We start from the raw sequence: 18437 nt of genomic DNA, 5'->3' as shown, positions 1-18437 counted from the left end.
AAAACTTAACACAATTACGTATGATATTCAAAATAAAAATCTTGTTTATATATTACTCCTCCAATCATCTCTATCACTCATGCCGACACATTTGAAACAAGTTACTCATTATCTCCACTATGCCAAATAACCCCATTGTAGAACAGCTGAGCGATGAACATCTTCCGAACGACACGCAGCCGGCACCTTTTCCTAAAATACCATTCTACGTGGACAATGGGCGCTGTTATTAGCATCAGTGCTCACAACAAAACAGTTAGCTCGTGCCCTCATCCACAGTTCCATTCACCTTTGTCTCTTTGAATTGTACCTCCCCATCAAAATACCTCTCGGCCAAACGGAAATGCCATCCAAAGAGCGTTCCGTCTTCTTATTTCTCTTCTAAGCACCTCGTGCCCTTACATAAGCCCGAGTTAGCGCTGATGAATCTCTCCCAAGAACAGATTTTCTCATTATACTGTCAAAACAATATAATTTGAGCGGCCTGCTTGCGCTGGCACACAGAAAAGGTCTAACGCCCATTCAGGGAGGAATCTTCATCAATCTTGCTGTCTCTGACTGAAAAGACCAAGACAATGACCCCGGGCCACACGAACGCAAGCATGACTTCCTGATGGGCATAATGATGCACGCGCGCTGGATTTTCGAGCCCCGGGTCTTAATGGAGCACCGGGGACCGTTTCTTCCAACACATTTTATCCGATTACGGATGATTTGTCACGTTTGTTAATCACCACCGTCAACATTGATGGTTGCCGGTTTTGGACCCCTGCGTCAACCGTCAAACTATGGGACAGAAACCTAATTTAGTTTAGTTTATGAGGAATTTGACATTTTTGCAAGTATGAAGATGTGTTTCCAAATTTTTTGCAATCTACTGCAGATGACACGCAGGCTTCGTCCTTTGATGAAAAGGCCTGTGTCATCAGCAAACAAAGATTTTTGACATGCCTGAGAATTCTGTGAAAACTCTCGACGTCCGAACTGTTCTTTAACAGCTTCTATCGATCTTTTTTTATCGAATTCTTCCAAAAGCCGTTAGTATGCTCCCAAGAAGCCCACTTACAAGTTTTTTTTTTAAAATATTCATTGCGGCTTGCAGAGGTGCTTGTTGGATATCACACATATCTTTGGCGAATGGCTTGGCTAGAATTTTGGTAGATCCCTTAGAGATAATATTAGGGATGGATCTCGTTTCTCAAGGATTTCGAGCTAAATCGTAGTGAAAATAGAAACCCTGAACCGGCCTGATGTTGAACGGCGCATGACGAGCCAAATTGGCGGCGCACATGTCTACTATCAACACCTTTCATACGATTACGGTTGATTTGTCACGACTGTTAATCACCACCGTCAACATTGATTGTCGTCGGCTTCGGACCCATGCGTCATCCGTCATCAGTCCGGAGTTTGTCCCTACATTGAAGCCATCTTCTTTGTAATCATTTGTTGTGTCACACAGCCTATTCCCATTCTCAACGGGCAAACCTCCGTTACGGATCATTTCCGCAATTCTTAAGATAAGTCGGCTTCTGCCTTCCAGTTGGGACCGAGACCTACTTCGAGCAGGAATGTCTCTCAAACGCCACTGGAATGAGTGACTGTGTAACGGAACCGATGAGTTAATACGTTGGACGAATGCGAGCGCTGGCTTCTGCAGATCGAACTGATTAGTGTCTACACACAAGCCCTGGTGGCCCCCGATGGGATTCTCGGTTATTGATGGAGCCTACCCCAATCTCACGCAGAGGGAACGGCAAAATGAAATAATTGCACCCTGAATGGCACTGACCAGCTGGCTTGACTAGATTTTTTTTATTAACCATCATCATTTGGATTGTTTGGTTGCAGAGAGATTCTTTGATCTATCAGACGATATGAATCACTTATAATGCGGATCAGCGGGGATCGTGTAGTTAAGTTGCGATGTCTTTATGTGCAATAAATTAACGTGAGAAAGTTGATTGGGGGAAATTGTGACTGTCTATAAAAGAGTTTGTAGGTCGGCTGGATGTATTTTCAAAACATGTTTTGAATTTAACGGACATTTAATTTCCTTGACTGCAGTAAAATGCATTGTTTGAATTATTACAACTCATGAAAAAAAATAATCTATTTTACATGAGACTCAATCCTAATTGCACACAAATAATTGAGGACATAAGCATAAATATCACTCATATTTACGTTCTATTGGATGCACACAGAAATCGACATTCAATTTCATGCCCCTTTCAAGAAAGTAAGTACAGTTTTTAGTTTTACATGAGCCAAACCACAAAAAATGGACACAAAACTAAGTAATGAATGTTACAAGACGTAAATTTACATGTTATTTGACTATGTTGATAGCGTCAAGCAGTTGATCGAGTCAAACGTGAGGTGTTGTCGGTGTCACTTTCAACGTTTCCAAGTTATCTCAGTTTTCACTGATTTTGTTCTTTTGGAAATTAAAATTATCAGCCACAGTTCGAACGAAACATGTAAATTTCTGAGACATAGAATGCTCATAGTTGGAGCGGGGTATATAATGGATACTTACATGACATGTACTGTAAACTTCAATTATATGTCACGTAATCCAGCAGGATTCATTACATGACATATAACACAAATTTACATGATTCCAGACTTGAACTTACTTGACGTCATGTTTACACTGCATAAATCAGGCCTGTCTAACTTTTCTGAACCGCGGGCCAAATCACAGAAACAATTTCGTGTCGCGGGCCACATTTAAAAAAAGACAAATACAGTCAACTCTCCCTTACAGTGCAACTGCGATTTAAGGGACTATCGAGTTAGCCATGGAAGCCAACTTTTACTATGGTTCTCTAACTCAATATCGAGATACAGAATATCGAGTAAGGGAGAAATAACTGTTTTCGCATAAAGTCTGACAAAAGTAAATACCTAAATGAAGTTTATAACATCTGACGAAAATCAGTGAATGACGCAAATTTCATTTGAAGAAATCGAAAAACAGATATTCCTGCTAATCATTCTGCTGGATATTGTGAGAGTTTCTTTCAAAACTATATAATAATCTCTTGCACAATGTTTTGAAGAATCTACCCCAAAAAATTTGAATTCTGTGTGTATAATGCCCAACATTTTATAAAAATCTTACTCCGAATTCTGTCAAAATCCGCCCCGAAATGTGCTAAAATTGGGGCCCAGATAGCCGTAGCGGTAAACGCGCAGCTTTTCAGCATGACCAAGCTGAGGGTCGTGGGTTCGAATCCCACCGGTCGAGGATCTTTTCGGGTTGGAAATTTTCTCGACTTCCCAGGGCATAAGAGTATCTTCGTACCTGCCACACGATATACACATGCAAAAATGGTCATTGGCATAGTAAGCTCTCAGTTAATAACTGTGGAAGTGCTCATAAGAACACTAAGCTGAGAAGCAGGCTCTGTCCCAGTGGGGACGTAACGCCAGAAAGAAGAAGAAGATGTGCTAAAATCTTGATCAAGCTTTTACGAAAATCTTGGTCAGAATGTCCTGGATTTTACAACAATCGTACCTAGGTTTTCTTCGGAATCTCACTCAAAAATAATTTCTAAATGCAACCTTGAAATCTTTGAGAGTGCTAAAAAGTATCTCAAAAGTAAGCTGCTCAAAATTGTACCGTTTTGACTCATATTCCGAACACTTAAGGCCAAGCGTGTCTTCAAATGCATCTCATGGACATAAATTACATGATATCTGTAAAAATTTCAATTCATTCGTCAAGTCTGATTGTTAGCTGTTGGGTATGTTGGTAAAAATGTTTATTTTAACAAGTTTAGTATTGTTTTTATGCAAAAGTATGGAACAACATTTTGATTCAAATGCCAAACACTGTGTTCATTCTGTCTCATATTCCGAACACCTTGATTCAAATTCCGAACAGCACGAATAAAACGTATTCAAATCAATAATTTCGCAAATAAATTTATCTGAGCTGGTTTTACTAGCCTCAAACTAGAGAATCATCACTACTCCCGAGGTCTAAAATAGATTGGAATATGTTTAAATTGAATTTCAATTGACTGCCATTTCCTAGTAATTTGATGACATATTTCAGTGAAACATTTCAACTAAATGGCCATACAAAAAGCGGGTGTTCGGAATATGAGTCTGTTCGGAATTTGAGACAAAACGGTATTATAAATTCGATTAAGGTTCTAGCAAAATGTTATAAAGTGGTATATTGTAATCTTGCCCAGGGTTTTCGAAAATTATGTATTGAATTCGTTCAGGACTAGAAGGCTATGGATTTCTGGTGAAAATTATGTGAGAATCTTGCCAATGTTATCCGTGAAAGTCGTGCCCAGAATTCTGAAAAAATATCAAAAAAAGTTTCAAGAAATCTGCGTGAATAACGCCCAGTTGTTGGTAAAATTTAATTCCAGGATTCTGTGAAAGTATTAGCCTATGGTTCAGTGAAATTATATATGAAAACATAGCCTTTCGTCCATAAGTTTTGTTCAGGCTGCATTTTTTTAATGCCAAAAGAAGTCATGGTAGAAACATTGTCGAAACACAAGGAATTTGAGATTAGGAATTTGAATCATTCATAAAATGAAGTAGCTAAGAAGATTTGTTGAAAAAAATAAACAATTTGAATAAAATATTAGATTGTAACTAAATTGGAAATGAAATAGTTTTGATATGTTCTAACTTCGGGTTGGTAGGATAATCAACGGGACAAATATGAGAAGAATCTTGGAACCCTCCGCGGGCCGCATAAAGGACGAAAAAACTTTTTCGACGGATCGCAAACCACACAGAGAGCAACGGGCGTCAGCAGCGAATTAAAGTTATTAGGATCATTAAGTCAACTCAGTCCACGATTTATATTCAGCTCCGGGAATCAAAGCATTCGATCATACAGTTATCTTCCGTTTTCATCACGTTCTGATTTTGTCACGCTCCGATTTTGTCACGTTCCTATATCTTTAACAAATTATTCCGTTTACCAAAATTTATTATTTTTTTTAAATGCTTAGAATATAAACTAATAGACTATTTTTGTTATAAGGTTTTGACGTTCTGAAGTTTACATGTGCACAACTAAACACATGTCAAATGTACAAATTGAATTGAAACTGCAGAAAGAAACCACGTGCTCCGGTGGGGATCGAACCCACGACTCTCTATTCGTTAGATGGGCGCTTCAACCTACAAGCTGCGGAGCCCCTAGATAGGTTTGAAGGCTAAAAATATTCGGGTACGGGTCTGGTTCGGGCTGGAGAAAAGTTGGGTCGAGTCGGGTTTGGGTCGAGTTTGGTGAGATTTGTGAACAGCGCAACAGTTTCCCTATGTATCATGTATCAGAAATGATGAATTCGTCATCTTTTTGATCATGGGTTTTATTCAGCTTTTTCCAACAAAAAATTTTCAGGTTTTGGGTCGGGTCCGGGTTTGCTGTTCAATTATTTTCTCGGATTCGTGTCGGGTGCGGGTTTGAAGAAATAAAAAAAGTCGGACACGGGTCGGGTTTGGGTTTGCAATTTTTTTTTATTTTTTTTTCTATCTATATTAGCGAGATTTTTAGCCCTGGGCTAGTTCATCTCGGGACCAACGGCTTTACTTCCCTTCCGAAGGAAGTCGTCACTGAAATTTTTAGTGACTATCTCGGGGATGGGATTCGATCCCAGGTCCTCGGCGTGAGAGGCGTGGGTTCTAACCACTATACCAGGTCCGTCCCCACAGGTTTGCAAAATGTGAAACCCGTCCATCTCTAAAAAACCGCCAATAAGTTCACGTTGAACTTCTACAGTTCTAAAACAAAAGTTATAAATATTCCATCCAAAAAAGTGTGTTTGAAATTTCTGTAAGAAGAAAAAAATGGTTTTTAGATTACTCTGTTCGCCATACTATCATGAAACTTCGGAGTTCATACAATTCATTTTCTAAGAAGTTAGATAGTATAAATCATTTTCTAAGAAGTTAGATCAGTAAAAATCCCATCCGTTTCAACAAAAATCATTGTCTTTTATATAAAACGAATAAAAATGAACATGGCTTTAAGTTAATCCTACAAAAACCACCTAAGCTTTTACTGTGAAGTTCATCGTCAGGTATTTTGTCAAAAAAAAAAAAAAAAAATCAATAATTCTACAGTTTATTCTAGAATACCCCAACAATAATTCAGTATTTTTTAAATTCAATTTAAGATTTTTTTAGATGTCTTACAAAACTCAATAAATCTGATATGGCTATGGAGTGATACGTAGAGTTATTTGCGAAAAGAATCCTAAAAAATATAATAAGGTATTCCTAGATTTGTTTTGAGTCAAGTATGGAGAGTGTATAAATTTTCGGATTCAATTTATAGAAGTACCCCTAAATTAACATTGTAAAAAAATAAAATTATGTCTAGAACCTTAAGGTTGTAACGTTTCTTCCCGGTAGGAACACAAAACCTCCAGCAAAACAGCAAATGCCCGAAACAATAAAAATCACATTGGAAAAATCAGCCAAAAGTTGGATTGCCGAAATTTCGGAGACTCGCTAGCTGTTGGCCAGTCGTAGGTCTGACCACACTTGATTATAGAGAAATTTGCTGAAAACATCGTCGCACATAAAAGGAAAATCCAATCACTTCTGAAAAAAAACTACTATATTAACCAAAAGTGTTCTCACCCACATTAAGCTATTGCGTATATTGGTCAATTTAAATGAACAATAACCGTAATACTATTACACAATTTTGATCTCATCAAACTATGTGATATTCCAACTACGCACAAACAATTTGCCAGGAAAATCAAAAGCTCGTACACAAATACTGGCTTTTCATTTCTTCATGCATTTTCCCTTATCTGTTTCTCCAACCACCTATCCGCACTGGTCAGGAACCGGCAGCAACCACCACATCCCGGGATCCCGGGAATTCCTGAAAAAGGTGAAAATATAGCAAATTTGATGAATTTTTTTTTGAAATTCTCCTGATTTCTTATATTTATTATACTTCACACACGTAAATCACTGAAAAAAGAGTAAGAACCATACAAGTATTCTTTGTTTTCTAATTAATTTCATTTATGTATGTAACTAAAAACAGTTGGCTTCATTTAAAACAGAGGCTTTTAAAAATAAAAAAAATATAAAATAATCAATATTTCTTGAAATAATATTAATAGCTCATTCTTAACCAATCATATAATGTTAAAATCATATCTGTCAATATTCAATAAATTTTATCTAGCTTTAGAGTAAGAAACAACTAGAGTCTTTCATTGAAATTGTCACTATTGCATTGAACGTGCTCGGCTGGTATTTGAACCCAGGACTCTTGTATGCTAGACGAGCGCTTTACCAACTAAGCTACCGAGCCACTTGGTGACCCAATAACTGAGTTGATTACAAGTTTAGAATTCAAATCCCTGCAGACCACGCAGATCCCTTTCATAAACTATATCCATAGGCTAACAGTTTCAACACTAAATAAATCGCACTCGCTCAGTCAGCGTGTGTAGTAACATGAGATGGATGGATATGGGATGATAATTTCACCCATAATATGTCGATCTTTACCACGCGTAATGAGTAAATTAATTTAGATTATACAGTTAACTCTCCATTAGTCGATATTCTTCATCTCGATATTTCCCAAAACTTGATGGAATGTGAAGTCCCTCCAATCTAGCATACGTTGATCTCTCTGTAAGTGGATACCTCTCTAACTAGATGTTCCCTAACTCAATGCGATCTGTTCCAATTTCCAATGTAAGTTTACCTCTCTAACTCGATATTTCCATGAAAATTTTCAAATATCCTCCAAATGTTAATCAATTTCATGAATTTGATTATTTGGATTATATTGATAGTAAAATGAAGATTAACAAGCCATTTCAGGGTGATAAAAATTATAATTTTTGAAGACTATTCAAAAAATTTCGCGTTTATAAATATGCTAAAAATTTACAATTTTTCACATATAATTTACTATTTTTTATGGGGACAGACCTGGTGTAGTGGTTAAAACACACGCCTCTCACGCCGAGGACCTGATATCGAATCCCATCCCCGAGATAGTCACTAAAAAAAAAAATCAGTGACGACTTCCTTCGGAAGGGAAGTAACGCCGTTGGTCCCGAGATAAACTAGCCCAGGGCTAAAAATCTCGTTAATAAAAATAGAAAAAAAAATTCTATTTTGGATGTACTTTGTCAATATAATAAAAATTTCAAAAATTTGATATTGATATTGGAAAATTTCTTTTAAAAATGTCCAGAAGAATTTCCTATGCTGTTAAGTAAAAATCTCTGGAGAATGCTCGGTTAGATCTCTGGTGATTTTTTTATGAACAATCCTAAGACAACATCCCAGGGGAAACAATGATATAATTCTCCAATGAAATCTCTGAACAAATTGCTCGAGAAGTTTTTGTGTATCTTCGTGGAAAAGGTTATGAAAGAATAGTGTCTTCCACTAAAAACTAAAAGGTAGGCATTTTTGGAGAAATTTTAAAATCAAAGCGTTAGAAGCAAAAGGGTGCAGCTATTTTTCATTCCATACAAATTGTATGCGAGACAAAAAGCCAAGCCAATCTTCCACAAATGATGTTACTTTTTTATTGAACGAAACAATCACCTGAAAATACCGTTGGAAAGCTTGAAAACAGTACAATTATTAAGTGGAGTTAACTCAAATCCGACCAAAATGTCACTTACACCCCTTTGCGTTTGAGCCTCTCACATATTATATACGATAGAGAATTTTGAAGGAATGTGGGAATCAATGTCAAATTGATTTTTGGATAAATCTAAAGATACCATTAGATAATTTTCTGTGAAAAAATGCAAATAGATTTGCGAAGAACTTCTCTGGGAAATTACTGCGATCATTTTTCCAATCGAATGTTTTTTTTTTTTTTTTTTTTTGTAGGAAAACCTGGATAATTTTTGCTGTAAATTTTTCAAGCAATCCTTGAAGAATTTCTGTGAGATTTTCTGAAGGATTTGTTGGAGAAATCTGAAGAGAAACCTTTGGAAATATTTCAAAGGTAAAGCAGAAAAACTGATGGTGCACACTCTGAAGAATTTGTGGCAATTTGCTAAAGGACACCCGTTGCGAAATTTATTTTTCCATCCGGTAAAACTGTTTGAGCTTGATTGGCCGCCCGTGGATGGTACTCCAGTATCGCCAGATCAGCTGCACTTACACAAGGAACCAACCGAATGACTGCTAGGGACTAACAGGCATCCTCAGTGTATAAGTGCTGGTGATCTTCTATTTTTAGACGACAATGGTGCCTGCCACGTCAGAATGCAGACCAATGTGGGGAAGGGGGAGCAATCGATGATGCATTATACTGGCTCCCACGTAGACCGTATATACCACTGCATCTACGCCAGTTAATGCGGGAGTGTTTGGATTGGGGGAAAGGCATGGCAGAGATGTTTGCTTTTGTGGTTAGCAGACTGCCTATGAATCTGGCGTAAGGAAAGGGATGCACGTGGAAGGATGGAAGCGTTAGGGAAACGGTTTCTTGTTCGTCTCTAGTTCTAGCGTTTGCTATGAACGAATAGTTTGAATGTGATAGATTTAGAATGAAAGATAGAAGCAAGTGAGAGATATACAACTACAAAGTACGAGGAAAGGGACGAGCCTGGGATTGAACCCATGACCTTCTGCTTATGAAGCAGAAGCGGTAGCCATCAGACCACCAACCCCGTAATTTTTCATCTGGTAAAACTGTTTCAACCGATAAATGTATATTTTCTAGTGAGAACAAATGAACAAATTTAGCTGGTGAACAATGAAATTTACCGCTTTAAGTTGGAAATCGTGTTATTTCCACTATGGCAATAACTGGTCAAAAGAGTGCATGAGAGCCCAATCATGACAATACTCAGACGGCTTGTTTACATTATTTGATCAGTTAAATAATAGAAGTAAAGCTGTTTTACGGATGTATTCCACGACGGGACGGTTCGGTAGGGCTTTATCTTAAAAGTTTAAGCTCAATTACAAGGATTTTTCATTCACATGTTCGAAAACGTTAGCAAGCGGCAACTGCTAACTTCATTGTAGAGCGGTGGTTGTTTTCCTCAAAATTATGCACTGGATGGGTAATGTGTGTTCATTAATGCGGTTTTATATCATATTTTAAAAATTTCCCTACATTTTGACTCCTTTTAGAAAACTCATTTGCTCTCATGAACCCTTTGCGATAAATTGATTTAATGGCTATATAACACAAAATTGCTGGAAAACTTCATATGCAATCACTTCATTACTTATTAGCGTCGCATTACCATTCACTCTGAATGGCATTTGAATTCATTTCGTGCAAATATTTGATAGTCCATAATTGGTATAGTTTTATGTGGAATGCTAGGAACAATATTGCCATAATTGGTACAAATACAACGCTTTTTAAAACCAATTTTTAGAAGCTTTAAGTCGATTTAGTACTGAAACTGTTTAATTCAACTGTTTCGCAATACTTCAAACTAGTATTGGTCAACAAGACATGCTTACGTTTTAGAATTGTTTTTTAAATCTGATTTTTATCCATACTTTTGGCATATTGCATCCATAATTGGTACATCTACCATAGTGCTCAAATCTTTAGTACCGAGTGAGATTTACTGTGAAATGTGATGAAAAAGAAGTTAAATTGCGCATGCCCCCTCTGAAAGTGGTATATATTTTCAACTATTGAGCACTTGCTAAAATAAAGCGACAGGTGAAGAATGAAACATATTCTACATTAGACTGGCCCTAAAATAAAAATGTTGTAAAATTCAACGGGGCACCCCCTAGATATGTGCCTTAGGATAAGAAAAAAGCGCTCACGAAATTTCAACTCGATTGGTTGCTCCACCAGCAGGCGCATTCAATTTGAAGTTTGTATGGAATATTCGTCCCAAATATATTGAGAATTGACCCAATGTCACTGTTTCGTTTCGTATACTAGTTGATCGCGTTCAAATGAGCCCAGAATGACAAACACACTAGTTGATACCCTAATGAACATAATTGCAGAAGGTTGTTTCTAGATTTAAGCTTGTTTTCATTAACATTTCAGTTATTGAAAGTTAGGCTTAGATCAGCCACCCGTACCGTCACCACGGTGTGCCAGAAACCGTTATTAACAGAAAAAAATGTCCATGAATTCGGCACCTACCATTCGAAAGATATAGTATTCAAGCATCTTCTCCGTGAATTTGAAAATATTCTAACGAGGGAATCGAAAGTTATAGTGATTTGAAGGTTTTAAGCTATTTTGCATGGGATATTCACATGCTCATAAATATTGCTCAACGGTGCATCATTATTAACTTGTAAAAAAGCCAAGTAACGATCAGCTTTGCATTAAGCATTCAAAACATGTGATATCCAAGCATCTTCCCTGTAAATTTGAAATCATTACGTCGAGAAAATCAGAAGTTATAGTGATGTGTATATTTACCATTATTTCTATGAAGTCTAAATTAGAGCTTTTTTATGGCTTTTTTATATCAGTGCACAGAATTTACTAATAAAAATGTCCATACGACTGACACTCGGCATTCAAAAGATGATTATTCAAGCATCTTCGCAGTTAGTTTGAGAATACTTTATCTAGAGACAACACAACTAAAGTACTTTGAAGTTTTGAACCTATAATAGAGTAAATTTTGAGTATTGAATTACCACGTCCAATGTTTTTACCACTACTAACTGCAACAAATTCTTATCAATATGTTGATCAATGTGATTTAATAGCGTGATTGACCGCCTACTGTTGCTTCTCCGTTATTACAAGAGCTATACATGCACAAGGAACCAACGGATGTTACTTAGGATTAGTCGCAGCACTCTCAGTGTGTAAGTAATGGAATTCTCATTCCTTGTACTAAGCAATACCGCGTCCTGCTGTGTCCTAATACATGAAAATTGGAGTTATGGAATAAATATTTACGTGATACTATCTTTGAGGAAGCCGTTGGAATCCTCTGCACTTCCACGAGATGTCAATGGGAGTTTTGAAAATTGGAAGTGGTTATATTACAGATTCGTCTTGGTAAACAAAACGCCTAATTAAAAAAGTCCTAGGGATGATCACATCATTTTCACTGGTTATACCCCGTTATACCTCTCCTAAAACATAATGAAGTCATCAACATAATAAATTTAATAAAATAAAAAGTAATCCTTTTATATGAACAAAACATGACTGAATCAATATGACGATACCTTTGATGACGAACTATTTAAAGATTTCGCATGATGCAAATCATGCAGCATCAATTCAAAAAGTAATCTATCAGTATCTAAATTCTAAAGGAAAAGCCGACGCTCATAGTATCCAATAATTCTAGGAACTAAACAAAATAGAAGGCTTGTTGCATTTACATATTTTGCAAAACATGAAACAAGATTAATTTCTACAATAAACTCCTACTAACTATTATTTGAACAAACACATAAATAAACGTATCCCCTTCGCTGTCATGAATAAAATGTGAACCATCATATTTAAGTTATTTAAAACACTAGCATAAAATGATCTCACTAGGTGATAATCCAACCTCGACTGAGCAACATGGTGCCACTTTCAAATTGTTCGTGTTCACCAATATGCTTATTTGGGTCATAACGAAACACTGCCCCGCAAAACGCGCAGAAATGAAACAAAATTCATAAAAACGAACGCATTTGCTTGTGATTTGACGAAACATTTCTTCAATGTAAGATATAAGTTGAATGCAAATCTGTTAAGTTAATTTGTGTTGAAATTATTAAATGCGTGTTGCGTCACTATTTCAGACGATTGAAAAAAAATCTTAATGACTCCAAAACTTCAAAGTACTCTAATTATGTTGTCTTTTGATAAAATAATCTCAAAATAACTGCGAAGATAATTGACTACTATATCTTTTGAATGCCGAAGGTCAGTCCTATAGACATTTTTATTTGTAAATTACGTACACTTTCATAACAAAGGCGTATAAATCAGCCCTAATTTAAACTTCATAGAAATCATGGTAAATATACAAATCACTATAACTTCTGATTTTCTTGACGTAATGATTTCAAATTTACAGGGAAGATGCTTGGATATCACATATTTTGAATGCTTAATGCAAAGCTGATGGTTACTTGGCTTTTTTACAAGTTAATAATGATGCACCGTTGAGCAATATTTATAAGCATGTGAATATCCCATGCAAAATAGCTTGAAACCTTCAAATCACTATAACTTTCGATTCCCTCGTTAGAATATTTTCAAATTCACGGAGAAGATGCTTGAATACTATATCTTTCGAATGGTAGGTGCCGAATTCATGGACATTTTTTTCTGTTAATAACGGTTTCTGGCACACCGTGTCACATATAAGCATGTGCCTCGTGCAGCAGCTCGCCAAGCGTCATAGGTGGCTATGATGCGCTTAGTGGCTATGTTGAGGAAATACAAAGCAGTATAGCATGAGCTTAGCAAATCTACTTCAAATAGTTGAAACACCAACTTTATCTATTTTAATCATGATACAACCTTCTACAATGTTGTTTGCTATGGTACCAAGTAGTGTTTTTGACATTCTGGGTGCAATTGAATGCTATCAACGATTTTCCTGAACCAAACATTAGATGAAGCGCTGAATCCCATATGTTCAAGCTGAAAATCCCATATTAACTTCAATTCAATTGCGCCGGCTCATGGAACGACCAAATAAGCTGAAACTTTCAGGAAGTCTTCTTCTAACTCTAAGGAAAAATTCTGGAGGGTGCCCCGTGGAATTACACAAATTCAATTTTCTCCCATACTAAGCTGGGCCAGTCTATTCTACATTTCTTGGTTTTTTTAGCCTGTAACTGTACTTAAAATTATATTTAGTCAGATTAATGATCATATCATAGCATTGAGTGAATTCATATAGATAATAAGAAGTGAAAAACTTAAATTATGGCAACCGCAGTGAAATTAATATGGCGGAACCATAATTGATAGATTGTCATCGACAAATGCTGTTTTGTCATCATAATTACACAAATTAGGGCACACTGTTATGATTCGGTATTTGTGGATGTAAAACTGCATTAAAAAATGCTGCTCGAAGATGATTTAGCTTTTTTTGCTTTTTATGGCAATTAAGCATCATTCAACAAAGTTTGACAGTTTGAGCGTGCTGTTTTTAAAAATTTACGCAGAAAAAATAAAACAAATATAAGTATTGCAATGGTGTTTTCGCATCTTAGGAAAAACAAGTAGGACTATCAGCGTATTGAATTGAGAAATATCCTGAAGAGCAGTCGTCAAAAACAAAATTCAGTCGTTGGAATTATTTTACGATTTATTCCATGAGCGATGTTTTGAATTAAAGCCACCAATGACAAAAAAATTGACTTATTGCGAGTCAATTTTTGCAAATCAGTTTGGGGCAAACTAACTTGCTGCCCAGAGCATTGAAAAGGCACATAGGCAGCTATGAAAGTATATATATACCAAGCTGTGAAACACCCAAAGTTTCAAAAACTTTGGTTTGAAATGACGAAAAAAGTTTAAGTTTCATACGCCTGTGAATGATGACAGCAACTCCCCCACATGCACCATCAAGTCGATCATAACGATAAATAAAAGTTTGGATCTCTTTTGAGTTTGGATCCAGGTTTCAAATAGGTTTCAGTAATAACTACTATATGCATGTTATTACTCGTTAGAAAATTGAACAGCCGTCCTCTTTACCATTCAAAGAACGGCATTCCAATATAAAATATTTAAAACAGTATGGATCGATCCATTAGAAAAACGTAATCCAATAACATTTTTATTAGTAAATTTTACACCAACTTGGACTGCTTCAACCACCACTATAGGTTTTGAACATTGCATCAATCATTTAATTCAATTGTTAAATTAGAAAATTTAAAATCAGGGGGAGACATATTTCTTGAAGTAGGTACATTATCTGATGATTTTCCGTTAGAATTTCCGGTAAGTGAAGTGGCGGAAAAGAAGTTTCCTGTGGCGTCAGGAGTATTTTCATTTGATTTGAAACAATTAGAACGGTTAGTCGTAGTATGAAAATGGGAGGAACTCAAATTACCTGCTACAATATCGGCATAGGATTTCCCATTCAAAAATAAAATATTCGAATGAATGAATGAGCTAATGAAGTTTAAGATCTCCTGCCTTTATCCCCCAAATTCGTTACAACTGACCACGATAGGGGGCACTCTTTGTTTTCTCTTCTTCTTCTTCTTCTTGCCATTACGTCCTCACTGGGACAGAGCCTGCTTCTCAGCTTAGTGTGCAATGAGCACTTCCACAATTATTACCTGAGAGCTTTCTTTGCCAAAGTGCGATGATACTCTATGCCCAGGGAAGTCAAGGAAACTTCCATTACGAAAAGATCCTGGACCGACCGGGAATTGAACCCAGCATGGCTTTGCTTTGTAATCGTGGACTCTTACCATTCGGGTAAAGAAGGCCCTCATTTGAATCAAAGAGTCTGAGCTAGAGGCTGCTACGATGAAATGTTCGGTAAATTTGTCTAAAGTATTAAGCTGATTGCTCATTCCGATGCAATTATCAACATTAACTATTTCTTCCTTACAAGCTTAAGCTTGTAAAATATAATTCTGTATTTTTTAAGGGGTTGACAGCAAACTTTCGCACGGGAGGGTAGATAGATGTAAGAATGAAACGACCTTAACCAATGAAATGAAAAATACTCGTTTATGTAGCAAAAGCATCCCTTTTCCTAGTCGAAACTAGACCAAAGCCTATATCTCAGTAAAAACCATACAATTCATATCATAATTAGCCAACTCTGTAAAGCAAATCCAATGCCAATCTATGAAAAGTGAATTCAGTGAAACAGGGTCTAAAATTTCCCATTTTCTTTCGCTAGTGCAAAAAAAGAGCACGTAACTTAATCAAGCTCGCTTGTTCCGCGAAGGTGCCAACGACAATCAATCTACCACCAAAAGTGTTGTAATTCATCATTTCTTATTTGTTCGATGCAAAATCGATCTCTTCGCAACTCTCTTCGCAATGCCATGAACGGGCAGCAACTGGAGCGGAAATTTGAGATTGATTAATGAATTATGGAATCGGGACCGACCGATCATCGTGCGATCTGAGGGAAGAGAAGCTCGATCACCTAATGACTGACACCGGCGAATCGGGAGAAAGTCACACCCAGTTTTTTGTGTATATGATTTGTAACAACGATAATGATCGGTTGAATTGAGGAAATTTTTCGGGGATTGGTTGCCATCCATTTGATTGGAAATTTAATTGCTTTCCTTCAGAGAAGTGTGTCACCTATTAAGCCCTATAAAGCGATTCATAAACCCAGAGATACTCGGATCAATTTCAGATTGGGCGCTACCAGATGGAAAGCAACAATTTACGTACCGTAAAACAGGGTATCTTTGATAGTGTGGGCCACACAACTAACTAAATGATACAATTGTATGAGCAAGCACTTGTTGAGCAAAATCAATACAGACACTTCAAGCAGAACAACGGTCATAGAAATGGAGAACCTTGAAGTTTATTATTCGAATACTGAAAATTAATTCTATTTTTCCATTTATAAAATGCTTACAATCTATCTTACAAAGTTCATCACTTATTATTGATTTCCTAGCTCAGTGATTTTCAGACATTTTGGCTCATGGAGCACTTTTTGAAATTGAACTGTTGTGCGGAGCACCTGTTCGTTATAACGACATTATTTGACATTTTGACAGGTTCTTTTGCAAAAATTTAATATGCTTAATTATTCAACTTTCGATTATAACTAAATTTATTAGTCGATTCAAAATGAATCATTATACAATCAACTTCAACTGCAATCGTTAAACAAGATACCAGTACTTGTTTAAAATAAATTAAATGAAAAGTTTTAAGACAGAATGCATAAAATCACACTTTCTTCCAAAAATCCATCAAAGTTACCCCGTTTGACAGTATCGAAATCCGAAAGCCTAACAACAGTCCACTTAGCTAGAAGAGGCCATTATATTCGAAACAAGGATCGTAAATTGGACTTCAAAACATTAACATAAATTTCACGTTTGCCACGAAGAAGAGGTAAGAGGACTTCTAACTAAATAAGTTAATCTTTAGACGAGGAATTTGTGATCTGAAAACCGAGCATGATTCACAATCTGAGAAGTTTCTATTTCAATCCAGCTAGCATCCGATGAACTTCCACGGAAAGTGGTAATAGATTCTCACCCGAACTCACCGATCTGACGGCGCTGCAGCGAAGAATCGTGACAAGCAGAGTCTGCCCTGATGCAATCTCTAATGACCGCACGGTTTTATGTTCAATTAGAGCGGATGAGGTTTAATGGGTCTGTGATTGATTCAATTATCGACCCGCTGTGCCGCGGTGGAACAAAGTTTGAGATGAAGTTGTGTGCCATGTGCCAAGTTGTGCGGTTTTCAGGTTAGGCTCTGCAAGACTATAACTCTTCCGATGTTAGTTTTATTGTCGGGTTGTTTTCTCACACGGTTCGATGCAAATAAAACAGAACACAAACACGTTGTGGGAAATGGCTCGAATTGAACTGCATCACATCGGTTGGTGTTCATATGAAACAGGGTTAAATCGACCATTAACTATGACTGGTGCTGCAGGCCAACATCCAATCTATGCAACTAGGGATACAGGTGCCAGAGAAGTGACCCACTATTTGTGGGATGGCTCTATATGTGAGGTGAATAAGATTTATCTACTGGTTTCAAGCAATTGTTTGTGATATTTTCTCCAAGTGCTTTGGTTCCTTATGGGATGAGTTATTATTAAGCAGTATAATTTGTACCGAGAAACTAGATTTTATGCAAGATGGAAATGGAAAAAAAAACAACTAATGCAATTACAAATGTCCGAATATTAAGTGTGCCCTGAATATATAGTTCAATTGCATTTAACATTTCAAAACCATTCGGTGCAATTTGATCAAGCGTAGTCTCGATCAACTAAATTGAGCAAAGTTTAAATATACATTATTCTAACGAAAAGCAAAATCTTCTGAATGAATTTACATTAGGTGCCATCCACAAATTACGTAACGCTCTAGAGGAAGCAGGCTCAAGCGTTACGGCTTATACAAAAGAATGAAAATTTTGATTGTCCGACATCTTCCCAAAAATCATTTCCCCGAATACAATTTCCTCGAATGACGTTTTTCTGAATGAACCATTCCCCAGAAAACTATTTTCCCGATTATACCATTTCCTCGAAAAAAGACGTAATGTAATTGACATACTGAAGGTTATTCATGATCCTGCTGCCAAAAAGTATTTAACGTGCTAACTATTAATGTAATATTAGACGAAATTTTTTTTTTTATAAAATCTATTTGTTTCAAGTAACAGGTGTTCAAAATAATGTGTAACGTGCATTTAACTCAAAACAAGTTAGATTTTGTTTTGTGACTTTGATGAAAAAAGCGAGCACATTAGCGATGGGCGATTTTGAATCGATTTTACA

At 36.5% G+C, this 18437-nt stretch overlaps 1 protein-coding gene across 5 annotated transcripts in view; it reads left to right on the top strand.

Annotated features, from left to right (window-relative positions):
• The window catches only part of LOC5580169, a 160156-nt gene that overhangs the window by 29657 nt on the left and 112062 nt on the right, over positions 1 to 18437 (top strand). The gene's annotated exons all lie outside the window — the stretch shown is intronic.

The sequence above is a fragment of the Aedes aegypti genome, chromosome 1 (assembly GCF_002204515.2).
Source record: "Aedes aegypti strain LVP_AGWG chromosome 1, AaegL5.0 Primary Assembly, whole genome shotgun sequence".
NCBI lineage: Eukaryota > Metazoa > Arthropoda > Insecta > Diptera > Culicidae > Aedes > Aedes aegypti.
This window is presented reverse-complemented; position numbering and strand designations above follow the sequence as displayed.